The sequence below is a fragment of the Sebastes fasciatus genome, chromosome 18, assembly GCF_043250625.1.
Source record: "Sebastes fasciatus isolate fSebFas1 chromosome 18, fSebFas1.pri, whole genome shotgun sequence".
NCBI lineage: Eukaryota > Metazoa > Chordata > Actinopteri > Perciformes > Sebastidae > Sebastes > Sebastes fasciatus.
This window is the reverse complement of record NC_133812.1, coordinates 10,806,689-10,822,142: the sequence shown is the minus strand read 5'-3', so window position 1 is coordinate 10,822,142 and position 15,454 is coordinate 10,806,689. Positions and strand designations below refer to the sequence as shown.

Below are 15,454 nucleotides of genomic sequence, written 5' to 3'. Positions count from 1 at the left end.
TAGGCTACCTTATCACTTTTAACTACGAGCTATATCCATCAATTAACTACACTATAGGGATACTTTTTGCTATCTTTCTATGGAACATCCGTAATTTTTTGCTAAAATTATAATTTTAACCATTTTTTATTAGACCTACATTTAGCTAGCTATCAATTTAAACCATTTATTCACTGCTTGTAGCTAATCATTTCAAACGTTTATCCATTAGGCTACTTTAAGCTATTTCAACCATTTAGCTAACGTTACTCATCACTTTGAGCTAGGCTATCAGTAGGCAACCTTATCTCTTTTAACTACTAGCTATATCCATCAGTTAACTACACTATAGGGCTACTTTTAGCTATCTTTCTATGAAACATCCGTAATTTTTAGCTAAAATGATAATTTCCAAACATTTTTCATAAGGCCTACATTTAGCTAGCTATCAATTTAAAACATTTATTCATTACTTTTAGCTATTTCAACCGTTTAGCTAACGTTACTCATCACTTTTAGCCTAACAGTAGGCTACTTTATCTCTTTTAACTACTATCTATCAATTAACTACGCTATAGGCCTACTTTTTGCTATCTATTTTATTGAAACATCCATTATTATAGCTAAAATTATCATTTTTAATCATTTATTCATTACTTTTAGCTATTTCAACCGTTTAGCTAACGTTACTCATCACTTTGAGCTAGGCTAACAGTAAGCTAACGGCAACATTATCTCTTTCAACCCTATCAATTAACTAGACTATAAGCCTACTTTTTGCTATTTATTTTATTTAAACATCCATTATTATAGCTAATATGATCATTTTTAACCATTTATTCATTACTTTTAGCTAAGCTAACAGTAGGCTACCTTATCACTTTTAACTACTAGCTATATCCATCAATTAACTACACTATAGGGCTACTTTTAGCTATCTTTCTATGAAACATCCGTAATTTTTAGCTAAAATGATAATTTCCAAACATTTTTCATAAGGCCTACATTTAGCTAGCTATCAATTTAAACCATTTATTCATTGCTTTTAGCTATTTCAACCGTTTAGCTAACGTTACTCACACTTTGAGCTAGGCTAATAGTAAGCTAATAGCAACTATTTCAACCCTATCAATTAACTAGGTTATAGGCCTACTTTTAGCTATCTATTTTATTTAAACATCCATTATTATAGCTAAAATGATCATTTTTAACCATTTATTCATTACTTTTAGCTATTTCAACCATTTAACCAACGTTACTCTTTGAGCTAGCCTAACAGTAGGCTACCTTATCTCTTTTAACTACTAGCTATATCCATCAATTAACTACACAATAGGGCTACTTTTTGCTATCTATTTTATTGAAACATCCATTATTATAGCTAAAATGATAATTTTTAACCATTTATTCATTATTTTTTAGCTATTTACTTACTAACCACTTTACTTTTAACCTAGCTTAGCTAAGTGCTTGCTTACTAGATAGTTTTCACACACTCCCCATGGCAACACTATATTGGTCTCAGGTGTGTGTCAGGTGTTTAATATGACAGTTCTTGGACAGTGAACAGAAGACCTCCTCAGCTGGGAGCTCCACAGTAAAAGGTCTTTATAGTGAATGTAGGTGAGGGTCTAACTGAGGTAACGTCGACGTGAGACAGAGAGAGAGAGTCGTCCCTCTGCTCAGTACAGGTGCTCCTCTCTCTACATCTACATCTCCAGAGCTCTCTCCTCTCCTTCCTCTCCACCGCCTCAAACTGCGCTCATTCGCTCTCCTCCTCAACGAGCCCGGATGTAGCGCACAGTCAGGACCGCACAGTCCTCTCAGTGATAATAACATGGCGCTGGCAGACACATAACGGTGTCACACACACTGTAATAATAATAATATCCACTATAACAGACCAAAATAAGCGACGGGACATGTGAGCTCTTCAACCCCCCCGAGACAAGCAGGTAAGAGCATTTGTATTATTCGACAGACGCGCTTTGGACGATGGTTAAAAATGTGGCTGCTGCTTCTTCTTCTTGCAGGGGTGCAAAAGAAGCCGCTCTGCAAAGACGAAATGCATATCTAAGGGTTTAGTTTTTGTGTCTGCGGGTTTAATGCATCACACAGAAACAGCAGTGTCATTCAGGAGCAGGTTTGTGTCGCTGCTTGTGGTGCATCCGTGCAGAAATGAATCAGTCATTTTGTAGTGTGCATGTGTTGTCATGGCTGTCAGGCTCTCCGTGCGTCGACCGCTGTCCTTGGTATTGAACTGGGGTGGGCATCACACCTATAAGCATGTTGCTAAATAGATTGTGAAGGCCTGGTTTCTCTTGAATGCTGTCATTGTTTCTCAAATGAGGAGGAATTGTGGTCGATGGCTGGAAAATAATGCACCTATATCCTTATAATGTAGCTCACAGTAGGCTATGGTGAGTTTACAGCCTTAATGGACTCTCATGTTGTTATATCTCTTTGTTTTATTGCAGCACTACTCCTCATTTATGACAGTGATGATGTCAGTGCACATGTATTTTGCACTGCCCATGTTTTTTTTTTTTTTTTTTTGCTTGCAGCCCAGCCAGCCAGAGTGTGGAGTGTGTGTGCTGCTCAGGCTAATGTAGGCCAGGTATAAGGGCAGGAACAGATGGCTTGTTTTCAAGTTCAATGTGGCTTTCGGATTAGAATGTGTAGACGAAAATTAAAAGTGGTGGCTAGGCCCTCTGAGCTGGGGTTCCCCCCTCATAAGCTCATAATCGCCCTAACAGCAACACTCCTATTAATAGGGGCAATAATAACATGTAGCACAACACCTCTAAAGCTGTCAGGAGGCCTATATTTTGCCCTAGAAGATGGATCATATACCAATGTTGCTTACTCTCATGTCCTATAGGAGATACAGTGGATGCAGTATTTATCTATCTGGGAGGAATGTAAGTATAAAGGGAGCTAACTATGACCTACAGTCTACCATCCTAATGCAAAGTAATGGGGCTGAAACAGTCTATTAGTCAATCCGCAGAAAAGGAATCAACTATCTTTCATAGTTGATCAGTCTTTTTTTTGTAATTTTTCAAGCAAAAATATAAAACACTACCTAGATCTAGATCAAATGACCATTAATGGGGAGGGTATTGAAGTGATAGATGACTACAAATATTAAGGAACAATAATAGATGCCAAACTGTCATGGAATTTGAACACAGATGCTATCTATTAGAAAGGTCTGCAGCATCTATAATTAATGTTTAAACTGACATATATTGGTCCTCTTCTATCGCTCCTTTGTGGAGAGCATTTTAACCTTCTGTTCTATTGGCTGATACTTTTGATTGTCGGTGAATAATAAAAACAAACTGCTTAAGATAGTCAATTGCTGGACAACAGCATCATTTCATGACGATGACCTGTGAGTCCCAAGTGATGAGGAAAGGGCAGGCGATTATTAGAGAGGCATCACATACCCTATTTAGTTACCATCAGGTAGACGATATAGGGTGCCATCACTCCGAACCGATCGGGCTCGTAGATCATTTGTGACTACCAGTATTGCACTGTTGAACAAACTCTGAAACAAAAGAATGACTGAACCTCTGTGTGTGAGGATGCTGCACCTTATGACCTTATATGAAGAGCACTTTAATGATGTTGATATATTGTAATGATGATAATGATATGGTGAACAGGCCTATAGTAGGCTAATGTTGAGGTGTTCTGTTGTTGATGTCTGTTGTTGTAGTTATATAGTTTTATATACAGTATATAGTCTTGCTTCTCTAATGTGAGGAGGAGGATTTGCTGCTTTTCTCTCCCTTATGTGATAGTAGCTTTGGATTTGGGTTCAAACAATACCTTTGAGGATGTCACCTTGTGGTTGAGGAAATTGTGAGGGTTATTTGGCAATGATTAATCAGAATATGGCTGGATAATCATCATCTAGGGTCGTATTTCAGCAGTTTGCATTTATTCATCATTGGATTAATTAAGGCAGCAGTTGGCCATCTCGGTCTTCAGGGCTGTCACTGCTGAAAAATATGTGACATTTTACCTGCCGATGAATTACTCTATAGTCATACTATACCTTATAATATCAGTTTATATACAATAAATCTATCATATTCTTAGAACTGTACCGCAAGATTGCAATACCACACTATTGACAAGCCAACCGCAGGGGATGCCAATTAACCGCCACAGCTGCTATGTTCACATTTTTTCTTTTTAAATTCTTTGCAATGGGAGCGCCGCATATTTCGCATATATCCAGAGCAAGTACTCTACCTTGTGCGGACATTTTTACTTCTGCGGATATTCCATATCATGGCAACCAGATGCAATCAAAGCGTCTCAGCTGAAAAAACCCCCCACTGCCCCTCATTGCCCTTCTGTGTTCTGCATTTAACAACAAACAAGTATTTCATTAGTTTTAAAACTGTCATTTTTGTCATTTAAAAAGCAACAATATACCTAATAATGGCCTTACAATAAAGCTTATTTATACAGCACTAAAATCAGGATAAATGAGGTAATTTGCAAAAGAACATTTAATAATACCGCATATCGCACTGTTGAGCCAACCATTGTCACCGCAGGGGAAATTCCTTGACTACCACAGCCCTACATATTATTATATTCAGCAGAAAATTATGGTGGCTGAACTGACCTTAACAGGTCCTTTCACTAAACTGCTGCACTTTGACCTCTATTCTTATGCCACAAGTTTTTTTTTTGCAGTCTTTCTGTAATAAATTTGTCACCAAACCAAAGCAGAGATAACCTTGATGATATCATTATTCTCCCAGACTTAACAAAAAACTCCTCCAGAACCAAAATAGACATTATACAACTGTTCTCGCAGGCCGTGTGGTACTTCTTGTGACTAGTACACTGATCCTCACGTGTAAAATTGGTGGAGTGACCCTTTAAATATCATTGATGGTGGTGTACGATCTCTCAGACCATCTGCAGCTCCAGATCACACGTCATGGTGAAATCAGATAAACGGTTCTCTTTGTTTGTCCTTTACAGACGATGGGATGCGTGTTATTTTAAAATTGGAAGAAACTTAGCTGAGTCAATGTGTCGGTCCGTGTTCGTACTCCCTGGTTATCCACTCTGTAATGTATTCGGTGGCAGCACCGAGCACAACAGCTTTACATAATGATCAAAGCTTGAGGGATGCCAGAGCATGGCTTCAGCCTGCAGTAATAATAATAATAACCTTTGAAGTTATCACAATCCCACAACCTCACTGCCTTCTCTCTCTTTCTGGTTGTCATTCTCTCTCAACCTTGCACGCAGACACATGCACAGACCCACTCGAAGGTCCTCTCCTTTTTAATGTTTCTGGATACGGGGTGAGTACTTAAAAAAGAGGATAGCGATAATGACCACATGACTAACTATTTTAGTCCCTATGGCTCTGCACTAGACTGCTCTTGCTGTCTATGAGGAGGCAGTCGTCCTCGCTCGCACACATTCACAATTACATAAGAGTCAGGGGGAGTCGTACAATGAATAATTTGACCAGAAGAAGGAAATCTAGCACCCTTTTTGCTATGCACACTGTATTACGTCTCCTCTATTGGTCCTTCAAGACTGACCTCATGTGGCCAACATCTCTATCGCTCTCTCTGTGGTTAAATAGTGTTTGAAATGCAAAGGTGGGAATGTGTTATCTGTAATTGAAGCGTCTGATTCAGCCCTTTATTTATATATAGGAGCCCCCCTCGAAAAGACTCATTGGCCATTTTTAACCAAGTGTCTGGCGGACTTGCGCTGGTCGATCTCGCTAATCAAGGAGCGGAGTGAGGGAGCATGCAAACAAGGTTTCGGATAGAGGAGTGGAAGAGAAGAGAGAAGTACAGAGAGGGAGGAAGACGGCGGAATAGATAGAGACGTGAGAAGAAAGGTTATTATGAGAGGAGGGCAGAGAAGAGGAAGAGCAGGACAGGTGACCATAGGAGAGGGGGGGGGGATGAGGATAGAGAGATGAGCTGCATCCCAGAAGGAATATCCAGATGGGTAAAGTATTGGGATAAAATGGGGGAGTGAAGAATAAAGATGAGGGGAAAAAGAAGGGGGAGAATAAGAGGATCAGAAGGCCGGAGACGAGTACAAAGAGTCTATAAAAGGAGTGCCTGTCTGTCTGTCTGTGTAGGGGGTCTTGCCTCCTCTCAGTCTGTCGCTTCTGCTCATTTCAGCTGCAGCCGAGCAGCCCGTCTGAACGCCACGCTCATCTTCAGATGTCAGCACTTTTGTCCCAGGTTATTGCATTTTGCTGTTTTTTGTCCCGGGATTAAAAAAAAAAAGAAGCTTCCCTTGTGTTTTCTGATTGAGCGTATTAAAGAGACATTGTGACAGAGGAGGAGACATGAACAGGAAGCAATTTAGAGTGATATAGGAAGATATCATGTGTGTGCATATAGTAGGCTTCATGTTAGTGTCGTTACAGGCTGTAGAATGGATGTCACATATAGTAGTAAATGGTACAGGTTATGGGTGTAAGAAAATATCCATACACAATATTATATTGTACAATACTGTATTGATTCTCCAAAACACTGTATCAATTTTTAATTAACCTCTTAAAAACCCGACAGCCCGCCGTCGGGCCTGGTCGCTATTCGATCTTTGGGAGGTTGTAGCGGGCTCAGTTTTAAAGCCAGAGTGAAGATACTGGCATCATATGAAACGAGAAAACCTAAGGAATCCATTGGCGCCAACCATGTCGCGAAGGATGCTAAATAACACTCCACACTAATGCGAAATTCTGTGGAGGAAAAACTGGCATGACAATTTTCAAAGGTGTCCCTTGACCTCTGACCTCAAGATATATGAATGCAAATGGGTTCTATGACTACCCACGAGTCTCCCCTTAACAGACATGCTCACTTTATGATAATCACATGGACTTTGTGGCAAAACCCATATAGTTTACACACAGTATAAATGTGTTATTTTTGCCTATTCTAAAATTGTGCATTTCTGTCCTTTATGCTAAGATAGTTTTCCTAAAATTAAATAAAAAAAAATCACAATATATCTCCTTGCTTACAGTATGGCAATATATCGCTATATATTGAATTGTTACCCCTGTATCATGATGTGTATCGTATCGCCACATTCTTGCCAATACACAGCCCTAGTACAGGTGTTGCATCATGTCTTTATAATGTAAACTGGTGGTGAACTTACAATTAAGCTTTACAAATCAAAGTAGATCTTGCACAGCATCTGGTGTTATCTGACATTCAGCAGCCCACATAAAATGTCGTGGATCTAAAATGTTGTACTGCCTGTCTTTGAGCTGTGTCATGTCTGTGTCCTTTCTCAGACAGAGAACACACACGCACACACACACACACACACGCGCGCGCGCGCACGCGCACACGCACACACACACACACACACACACACACACACACACACTCACACTCACACTCACACACACACACTTAAAGAGTTAACCTAGATACTCCAATAGCATAGCAGAGGAGACACAGTCCACCATAACCTACATCCTCTACCGTTTTCTCAGTCTAACTTGTGTGTGTCTGCTCTCAATGAGGCTGTTCTACTTCTTTCCCGATTCCCCTCTTGTACGAAAGGCTGGAAAGGCCCGACTGGCTCTGTGCTGGCTCTGTGTGTGTGTGTGCCGTTGGTCATGGAGCTAAGGCATCAGAGGGCACCGATGAAGAGGCCCAGTGAAGCTTGAATACCCAGCGATGCCCTCAGGCCACCGAGCGCTGCATCTGCCTCTGTTGCTGCCCAGCACAGTGCTGGCCCTTCCAGCTCTGTCACCCGCCCTCCGGGCTGAGGGAGTTACGCTATTTCTGTGCGAGCGTGGTGGTGAACGTGTGTGTTTGTGAAGTGTTAACATGCCTGAATGTTGGCAAAAAGGGAGGGTGATTCTGCATGGTTGTACATGTGCAATAGAGGCCTTACATTTCCTGTTTCTGTGTGTGTTTGTGTGCACGAATTGTACTGGTAAACTGCTGTAGTAACCAGTTGGAGCCTAATTCCAGTTTAATCACTATTAAAGCGATACCTGTTTAGAATGGGAAGCCTTAGAAAGCCAATTGCTGTGTCTGCGCCTTTCCCCCAGAGTGCTTTTTGAGACTGCGGTTTTAGGACTATGAATGTGCAACGTTTTCTTCATCTGTATCGATGCAAAAGAAAACCAGCGTCGCTCTCATTTGTTTCATTTCCACCATATTACACAGGTCAGTTCTGCCCTTTCAGGACAGCCCATTAAGAATTAAAGAGGCAGACTGGGAGTACATTTAGTTTCTAAAACATATTAACTCTCAAATAAATGTATGTCAGTGATAAAGAATATGTTCTTAATATGAGAATTAATCTAAAATGTAGTTTGAATAAAAGCAGACACAAAAGCTGGTGCCTACCTTGTTATATTCATTGTTCTCAACTTGATTTTGACTTAATCGACTCTTCCTATGTTGGGACGGCTGTGGCTCAGGAGTTAAAGCAGGTCATCCACAAATTGGAAGATCGGTGGTTCGTTCCACGGCTGCTCCAGTCCACATGTTGAAGTGTCCTTGGGCAAGATGCTGAACTCCAAGTTGCTCCTGCAGGCTGTGCCATCGGTGTGTGAATGAGCTTTTATGTGTGAATTGTGACATGTAGTGTAAAGCGCATTCAGTGGTCGGAAGACTAGAAAGGCGCTATATAAATGCAAGTTCATTTACTATTTACCAGTTTGGTTGAACTCTTAATACCTCAATTCCACTGCGTGCTACAGCTTGATTTGACTTTAATCGAATCACTTTTGGTACCAGGTACATTTCTAGATTTTGTTGTCCATTGCACATAGTACCACGTCAATGTAGGTGTGATTCTTAGCTGATCGTCATAGCAACGCCACGTGAAACTGCCGTGACATCATCTTCAACGCGACAGCTGCACTTCATCCATTAACCACGTCATGGTAATGCGGTCTGCCATTTTTTAAAATCTCGATCAATCGATTGACGGTAGCTTGTAGGGGTGTCACGTTACCAGAAATGTAGTAGTCGATACCAATACCAGTGAAATTCCACGATTCTCGATACCAATTCGATACCGCGGAAAAAAAACTAAGTAAAACAATAAATCCCCTGTACTTCAACATACACTCCTTTATTACCGTTTGCATAAAACAGGTCATAATTCCCTCTCTATTATCTGTTTTATATTGCTGTGAAAATGTGTCCTTCAAACATGTATTTATTCAAGTTTCTTGCCAAAAACTACATTTACAAGATTACATTTGAACACATGATGTAGAATTTACCTTCGCCCAATACTGAATAGAGCCTGAACGCATCATAATGTAAATCAATGGCGTTACTGTAGACAAAAATTGGTTTTCGTGACAGCCTTGGTAATGTAGCATGGCTATTTAAAAAAGTGACGATTCTGGTGACGATTCTCTGACCAGGTCAATCAGTGGTCTGCGGTGTTTTGACTCCACCTTCTAGTATCGGTTCAGCTCGCTTGGAACCTCAACGGAGATGATACCAAAATAAGTAGCAGGTACTATCCACAACTTTTGTCAATAGAAAACCAAAAAAGAGTGAGTCGAGTTGAGTCGAGCCAGGGGAAAAGAGGCATACTGTAAGTGTAAACCTCACACAGACCTGGTTTTCACTGTTGTTTAAAATGCAATCTTTACTGCAGTATTACTTAAACACTAAAAGTTGCAAAGCGAACCGTCATAAACACAACTCATAACCTGGAGCAGCAGCAGCAGTTTCTGCTATGCGTGCACAGCTAAATGCCGTTGGCAGTCTATTGCTTTGTCTATGAGATCCCTCTATATAATTACTTACTTCTTTTGTTACTCCTGGCAGTCTCTTCTACCTATCGTGAATACCGCAGGCCTCCAGATGGGCCCCAGACTTCCACAAAGCATGTCGACAGTGCCGCCGCACCTCATCTCATACGAAGTGTGAAAAAAGCCATTTTGCTCATTTCTATGGCCTAATGCGGCACACTGACAGTGATTTTGCAATGAATTGTGAGACGAGTGAGATTGCAGCTCGTAATGTATTCATTATGTCAACTTTGTTAACAGGGTTATTGTTCTAGAGTGAAGATCAGTTCAGTGTATTTTATGACGTCTTAATGTGTTTGATGTATTTACACAATGGACAAGGCTCACACTGGGTAAATCACTCTATGGAGCTCATAAATCTTTATTGCTGCACATGTGCATATTTGTAACACCAGGTCCCAGTTCAGGATTACAACCATAAATTATGTCTCATTTGTTTCAATTCTCCTCTGGGTGTATTCTCTTCTTATAGAGATGCATTGTAGAGGTATGACGACCGTAAACATTAGTGCAAATGTAGACACTCATCAGATTTCATCCTACTCAGTGACTGATCACGGAGGAAGTAGGAAGGAAGTTAAGAAGCGGAGTAAAGTATCCTGAAGGGATCCTTGAAGTCGATCAACGCTCTCCCATCATATTGCCAGCCAGTATAGCTTTCATAACAGTTGTCAGCAAGCTCTCGCTGTTTTGTTCTGTGATTTGAGATCAGTCAGGTGGAATTTCATCAAAGCAGACTTGAATAAGGACATTCATTATGGCTCAGCTTGATTCATTACCAACCCCCAGCTCCCCGCACCCCCATGGGGAGACTTCAAAGGGAACTGAGAGGTTGGAGATGCGGGCTGCTATCGCACTGAGGCTTACATCATAGCATCCTATCCGCCATCCGCACGATGTATCCCCCATCTGAGGGGTAATTATGAGACGGCGTGCAACATTGGCCCAAACCTGACCGTTGTGTACTTTCACCAGTCTGACCTTTAGGACATTGTTTCATTTGAGTATGATTGACTGTTTGCCCTCCTTTAGTTACTTTTTGATACTTCTAGTTTCTTGCCCGCAACCGTTGATTTTGTTGGCTGAAATGACGACTGCCGCTGTCAGATTTGATCAGCTGTAATCCAGCTAGCTAGCTAGCAAATTAAGCTAACGTTAGCTCCTTTAGTAGGTTGAAAACGCTGTCTCTCGTGGAGAATGTTTCCTGCTGACTAATTTTAGAAGGAGAATCTTATAAGGGGTCTTGAACGCGAACTTGATGGTTATACATAGCTACATAATATTGACTTCCCATGTTGTAAACACGAGCTCACGAGTTTCATTTGAAGGCACCATAAGGACAAATGTAATATAACATAACCCTGTGTAGTTGCTTAGCTTAAATACTTGTTCATATTTTACTGTTAAAAGAGAAAATTAAGGGTTTTAGGATAAGACGTAACTATATGTTTGGCAAATGTAACGTTATCTCAGGTAATAAGTTTGGCTGGGGTTGCTTGAGTGTAAACTAATACAATAAGGAGCAGGACTGAACTGCTAACATTCGCCTAAACAGTGGGCAAATACCTCACAGTGGATGTGTGACCTGTAACCCCACAAACTAAAGTAGACCATTAACAATTTACTGTAAGGCTTGGATACTAGATTTTAAGCTTTTTAGCCGAACATGCAATATTTGCAGCTTTGGTTGGTTCCTTAAATTCTTTCTTTTATGTTTTTGGTGATTGTGTCTATGTACTAAGGTTAAGGCTAAGGTAACCGCCAAATTGCGAAAACTTACAAAAACTCTTGCGAAAACTTGCTGCCCGACAACCTAACCTTAACCATTCAAGGTCAATGCCTAACCTTGACCATCTCGCGAGAGTTTGCAATTTGTGCTTCACCTTTTAGACATGACCGTTTTTGGTTTTGGAAAGGCTAAAGAAGACACCACCCTCAAAACTCTTTGAATGCAATGTATCGCTCTTACTACAGCCCCGAGCACGCGACTTGAACATGTAGAGAAATCAATAGTTTGGTAAGCCTGTTGTGCCTAGTTATGGTTGCTGAGCAATGATTGGATAATCACTGTTCAGGGGAGAGATTTAGCAAATAGTCAACAGGACTAAATCCCTCTAATGTTAAGGTCTGATTTAACTAAACATCAATCCATAATTTGTCAAAGCGACTGAGCTTAAACTGGACAACTGCGTCCTCCTATTGACCAGCGAGTGCTTGGATCCCCATTCGTTCTGACCAAATGAGTGAAATTCATTCAATCAGCATTTCAGAAGACAAATAGCATCCTGTTTCTAAGCTAATTATACAGAATAGATGACTTTCTGATTGGACGCAGTCAGTTGACAATGATTTATATGAGCCAAGACAATCTAATCTATCCTAACATTTGGTTTGTGGCTCTATAAAAATCGACTCCGTTCAGTTCCCAGAGTCAATTTCGCAATCGAGATTCCTGCCATGCTTTTCGGTCAACGCGGTGGATGTGCTCATGTGTCAGCTGATGTGGCGTTGTAAACACAGACGTGTTTTTCTGGACAACAGTGTCGAAACTGTATTAGTACTCTGGGATGAGGATGAGGATGATGGCTTGTGGGGATCTCCTGTCGAGCTGCGCTTCTTCTCTCACCATCCCTCCTCTTTTCTGCGACTACGTAGAATTTCTCATCCCTTGTCAGTCAAAAAGCAGCGATCCGACCTAAATTTAGCACCGCTTGGAAACTTGACCATCACATAGATTAGCGTTCTGCGATGTGATGTCTTAATATGGCCAACGGCCCGGGAACCCAACACAACTTCGGGCATAAAAAAGTCCCTCATTATCCTCTCATGTCATCATCTGTGTGTGTGTTTGTCACTGTGTATATTTACTCTGATTCCCGCATGAGAGCACACACGGACATATGCAGCCGGACTCATGCATACTGTATGTGTGCATGACCGAATGCATATGCCCCTCACATGAATACTCACATAACCCTAACCAGCCACACACACACACACACACACACACAAATACACATTATGGCGGGCGGCTAATGACGTAGCGTAACACAGAGCACACAGATGCGCCGGCTGAATAGATTAAAGCGTTCATCCAGTGACACAGCTGTGCTCTCTTTGATGCCTGGGCATGAAACTGCAGGAAATTACAACAAAAGAGGGATGCAGAGACTTAGCTGATATAAAAAAAAGAGATCTGACGTGTATGGCATGTTAACGCTGTGTAACTTGTCAGAGCGGCAGCTGCAGGCAATGCTCTTGTAGTGCACCCATTAGATTGATTGATATACTTCTATATTTGTGGAGTGTAATGCTATAAGACCCATATCAAATCCTGAACTATTTGTTAGTATGTACCGGCCGACTATTCACAATTTACAACTACATCATGCACCTATTGTTTGCAGTCTTAATAGCATTTAAAAGCAGCATTGTGCAGATGAACCGGTGTCTATATGTACAGGAAGCAGCATGCGTTTGGACTGACTTGCTAATTCGTAGCTGGGTTAAATGTAGCTTTCTATTAGTGTAAGGGGAGGCTAAATGTGCAGCATATAGGCTTGTTAGCTGTATGTACTCCATGGGGGTTTGTTGTGCGCCTGCTTGCCGGGCTGTTTTTTTTTCTTCGGAGGAGCTCCAGCAGCCTCGCAGGGTTCTGGGTGTGCGGCGTTCACAGCGCTAGCTCTAATTAAGCCAGGCACGAGTTTCTTTTAAACCCCCCGTGTGTTTAGGAAAAAAGAAAAGACAACTCCCTAAGTCAGCCGTGAGATGCTGGAAGAAGAAGAGGAGGAGGAGGAGGAGGAGGAGGGGGAGGAGGAAGAGGAAGAGGAGGAGGAGGAAGCCGCATGCTGCTGAAATATAAATGGGCTGCACATCTTTGTTTGTTGTGAGTTTTACTGCAACAGAGCAAACAAAATGGTAGACCCCTCTAATGGCAACAGTTAATCCCAGATTTCTAATTGGTTAACAAAGGGATCATGTAATTCTAAAGTGATTATCCCTGAATCCATGTGGGTAGATTAGGTAATTGTCTTGTCACTCATGCGTTCCTCATGTAGCATCATATTCAGTCGCTTCCGTTTACAGTGTCTGGTTTAAAAATAGCATGACCTCCTTCACCTAAAAAGCCAGCAGCAGAAACTAGGTCCTTCACCTCTTTCAGCCCCGTAAGCATGCTGTCTCGTCTCTTTTGTAATGCTCCGGGAAAAAAAGGCAGTTCTCCTGATTGTGCAGTTATGCAGCATGCAACAATGCATTATGAATTATTTGGCTTTTGTTTTTCCCCCCGCCGTTCTATTATCCTTCCAGCTAAGCCTCTTCATTTCCTCTGCCTCGTACGGCGGTGCCACTGTGCATTTCCCTCCCTGTAATTTATCCATCTGCAGAAATGGACCATGAGTGAGCCTGTGTGTGTGTGTGTGTGTGTGTGTGTGCGTGTATTTGTGTGCGTGTGTGCGTGCGCGCTGAGTAATAGGAAACGTTGTGTTTAAAGGGTGATGATTGCTCTAGCCCTCGTGGTTTACAAGCAGACAAGGTAATGATGGCTGCTACTTTCTCAGCTAGCTCCAGTCAATCCCCCTGAAGTGAGTGTGTGTGTGTGCGTGTGTGTGTGTGTGTGAGTGTGTGTATTTGTGTGCTAGTAGTAGGAAATGGATCTAAGAGCTGTCATGGTTTACACACAGTAGCTCGGGGTATTGCTGGATATCTTCATGAGCAACACAGTTTCTGAATGTGTTTTTTTTCTGCTGACTGAAATGACAAAAGCCTCGAGCTGATTTTATCAGCTGAAGCAAGCTAAGCTAACGTTAGCTCCAGGAATCGGTTGAATATGCTGTCTCCAGCTGTTTGATATTTCTTAAGTACGTTAACGCCACTTGTATCCTGTAACCCCACAAACTATTGTAGCTGTTTATAATGTCTTCTTTGGTCTTGGAAGTAACGGTTACTACTGTAGGTTGTAAGCTATCCAGCCAGACATGCTAAGGATTGCAGCTTATGTTAGAGCAGATAAACACACTGTTTAATATAGCCTATTCCTTACATTTATGAGGAGTGGGAATCACCGATTCGATACGATATTATCAAGGTACTCAAAGCACGATACGATCTTGTTGCGATTTTAAACATTTTGCAATAAGCTATATTGTGATTTACTACCGTTTTCCAACTGCAAATTATGCAGTTTGTCAACATTTGTTTTATCTAATAAGATACCATTTTCACTCTGTTCATCTCATAGTTTTATACCTTGAGGCCAGAGGTCAAGGGACCCCTTTAAAAATGGCCATGCCAGTTTTTCCTCACCATAATTTAGTGTAACTTTGGAGCGTTATTTAGCATTTTTTCGCCGACAAGCTAACATGACGCGGTTTGTACCAATTATACTATCTATGATATCAGTATCTTCATGCTAGCTTTAAGACTGAGCCCGCTACATCCTCTGAAAGACGGAATAGTGGCCGGGCCAGCTGGCGGGCCACCGGATTGTTAAGAGATTAATAGTTTGATACTTGACTTGACTCGATACTTGACGTCCGTGTATCGATACACTATATTGCCACGCAAAATATCCCGATACTATGCTGTATACATTTTTTTCCCGACCCCTATCCTCTCGTATTTTATAGTTTTGGAAAGGCCAAACGAAAT

At 41.3% G+C, this 15,454-nt stretch overlaps 1 protein-coding gene across 2 annotated transcripts in view; it reads left to right on the top strand.

The window, feature by feature from the left end:
- Nucleotides 1-1,550: 1,550 nt before the first annotated feature.
- The window catches only part of pak5 (p21 protein (Cdc42/Rac)-activated kinase 5), an 83,432-nt gene continuing 69,528 nt past the window's right edge, over nucleotides 1,551-15,454 (top strand). The window contains exon 1 of one of the 2 annotated variants that reach the window (XM_074615526.1): nucleotides 1,551-1,934. The gene's annotated coding sequence lies outside the window, so the exon portion shown is untranslated. The remainder of the gene's footprint in view (nucleotides 1,935-15,454) is intronic. The other variant, XM_074615527.1, reaches the window with a different exon arrangement.